Source organism: Galeopterus variegatus, unplaced genomic scaffold (assembly GCF_000696425.1).
Source record: "Galeopterus variegatus unplaced genomic scaffold, G_variegatus-3.0.2 Scaffold2727, whole genome shotgun sequence".
NCBI lineage: Eukaryota > Metazoa > Chordata > Mammalia > Dermoptera > Cynocephalidae > Galeopterus > Galeopterus variegatus.
In genome coordinates this window covers 195,913-198,885 of record NW_007728838.1, presented here as the reverse complement: position 1 = coordinate 198,885, position 2,973 = coordinate 195,913, and the positions used below count along the sequence as shown (strand labels likewise).

Here is a 2,973-nt window from a genome sequence, read left to right as displayed (position 1 = left end):
CGGCGCCCCCCGCCCCGACCTCCTCGCCGACTCCCGAACGGCCGCCTCGCTCCTCTCGCTTCCTGCCGCGTTGCCGCCCGGCCCTCCCCCTGGAACATCACTCTGAGTGACGACACCACCAGCCAATGGGCTCTCACATGCTGGGGAGGGGGCGTCCTGCAGCACCGCCCCCGGGGAGAGGCGAGGTCCCGCCCCCCTGGACCGAGCGCCTGCGCAGGTGCGTTTAGCTGAGGGGGCGTCGGTGCCGGCGACGCCCAGGGCTGACGTTTTCCTGCCCGTCCGCTCTCTGCAGACTGGCTCGCCCCCTAGGGAACCCCTGCCTGCGGGCAGGATGGAAGAGGCTCTGGCCCGGCTGACAGTCGCCATGGTAACCATCCTGGAGTCACGATGACGTCACTCGGATGTACTCACCCCACGCCCGTCCCCGCTTCCCCCAGCTCCGAAACTGCCCGGGGGGTGCGGACGGGGATGGAGGGGGTGGCAGACGGGGCGGGACTCGGAGTAGAAACCCCTCTCCCTTCTCCAGGCCCGCCGGAGGCTGGAGGGCTGTGAGATCTGAATTCCACTGAGGAAATCTGCCTTATAGAAGTTCTCTCAGGCATTGTCGTTTAAGATCAGTGGTTGGTGTGGAAATCTCAATAACATTTAAAATGTGTACAAGTTGTGAGATGACGTAGCACTGCAGGTTTGGGGACACTTCGCCTCCTAGGATGGGCGACTGAGCCATCTTGGGAAAGTGAAAAACCTAGAAATATTCTTGTTCTTCAGCTCTCTCTTCTCATCGTTTTATCTGGCTCTAGAAGGCAGACAAAAATCTTCGTGGCTCTGACCCAGACTGCAAGGAATGGCTTTCCATGGAGAATGCTTCTGTTAACATGTGAGCTCACGACAGCTTCGACTCATCTGGGCTGCACGTTTCCAAGAATGAAAGATGGCGGGTGTTAAATTTCAGTAAAAAGTGCAGACCGTTTTTAATCCACAGAGCATTTTTCAGCTAATAACCAAACGGAGCAACAGCGTTAAACAGGCAAAACTTTTGAGTTTGGCCGCTAGAGGTCCCTTTCTGCACGTCTGATGCCCAACTTTCCACATAAAGGGTTAGGGTTAGGGTTAGAATTAAAATCTATAGATCTTTGGTTTCTCTCTTCTCCCTCCCTGAAAATTCCTGACGGTAAATTTTGAGCTCTAAAAGGTAGGTAGAATTTTCAAATTAATTTCATGAATTAATCATTGCACTGCCATGTGTACATATTTTTCTGGAAAAGCTTATAAAGGATGCAAAAATATTCCTCTCATTTCCCTGGGAGACATTTTATACTGGGAAATATTCATGTATTGTATTCACTTACAACCAGGCACAGTGAAAATCATTAAGTATTCATAAGCCAGAATTCCATGCCCAGTGTTTGAAACATGAGCTAGGTTCTCTACCACGGCCATATGTCAGCAATCCTATTATAATAAGGGAAGCGTTGAGAACTCTTCTTACTGAAATCCATTTGTTCAAAGTAGTATCTACCTTCTCCTGTTACCAGGCTGGAAAATTTCTTTGACTTTCAGGATAAAGTGATTTATCATGTAAGGACTTTTGGTATATAATCTTCAGAGGAGACACCCCTGCCCCAATTTTCCTTCATAACTCTGGCCTTGAGAATTGTGTAGGAGTGCTGTCTTAATGAACTGTTTGCTCACTTGGTATGGAGAACATTAAGCATGTTCTGAACCTCAGAAGATGTTGGATGGTGAAAATGTAAATTATTATTTTAATGGCCATTCCCCTAAATATGGCTCCAGATCAAATATTAACTATTTTCTAATGTTTTGCAGGAAGAGACTATGCATCTGTACTTCGCATAACTTCGATTTTTTAAATTTTTATTTATTTAGCAGCTGGTTGGTACTGGGATCTGAACCCGTCATCCTGGTGTCATAAGGCTGCTTTCCAGACAACCAGGCCAACTGCCCAGCCTCAACATAAATTCAATTTTAAACTCTTGTTGTCGGCATAGCTATTAGAAGCAGGCCAAAATAAAATCTCTCGGGACAATTTACGAGATTCTCCTCAAGGGGAAAATCCAGGTGACAGGTCAAGGCAACAGTTTACCAACAAAGCAAGGAGGATACAGGAAGGTGAAAAAAGGATGGGGGTAGAAAGGATCATAGAAAAACAAGAAAAGACTAATTTAACCCCTCTTTCCAGGAGAAAGAATCAAACTAGGCTCAGGTGGCCCCCTTTGGCCATCTGTTCTTTGAAGACTATTAATAACAAATTTAAAATGTGCTTTTATTGGTCCCATTAACTTTTGGTACCACGCAAAGCATAGGTTTAAAAATATTTAATGATTAATAGTAATGGGAACTCAATTTTGGCATCATCCTTAGTATTAACAGGGTTATATTAAAAACATATAGAATTAGTAACTACTAAAATAATTGATCTGGAGGAATCTTTTCGTTTCTGTTTAAGTGGTATTTAAAGATACCAGGAATTTCTTGTCACGGTACCAAACAGGTCCCGCACGATAACGCCTGTCGAGAGGATGACGTCCAGCCGCGACATGCTTTATTCTCCTCAGAACGCACAGCGGTGTTGGTTTCCTCATCTGCTTGCAGCTCGTGTTTCCTTTTGTAAGTTCACGTCTCTGTGCGGCACCGTTCAAGGTGATTATCACCACGGTCCTGGGAAGATCACCAAATCTGCCCACTCCTGCAGAACTAGTTTACGGCGTCACACGCCTCGGAGCTCCCATTGTTTCACACACGTTTCCTGGGATGGGACGGGCTAGAGGATTACCGAGAATGGCCTCTCTCGTCGTCCTGTCATTCTTGCACGAGCTGTCTAGGACAAGCGCCCCGACGGTCCCCGAGGCCAAGGTCTGGCAGGGGCCTCCGAACGCCCGGGCACGTGACCGGCGCGCAGCTCCCCAGTTCCCCAGTTCCCCAGGTCCCCGCGGGCCGGGTGCGCTCGGCGCC

General features: G+C 48.2%; 1 protein-coding gene across 1 annotated transcript in view; it reads right to left on the bottom strand.

Annotated features, from left to right (window-relative positions):
* The window catches only part of LETM2 (leucine zipper-EF-hand containing transmembrane protein 2), a 15,437-nt gene extending 15,383 nt beyond the window's left edge, over positions 1–54 (bottom strand). Inside the window, exon 1 of the mRNA XM_008582814.1 lies at positions 20–54. The gene's annotated coding sequence lies outside the window, so the exon portion shown is untranslated. The remainder of the gene's footprint in view (positions 1–19) is intronic.
* Between the last annotated feature and the right edge of the window lie 2,919 nt (positions 55–2,973).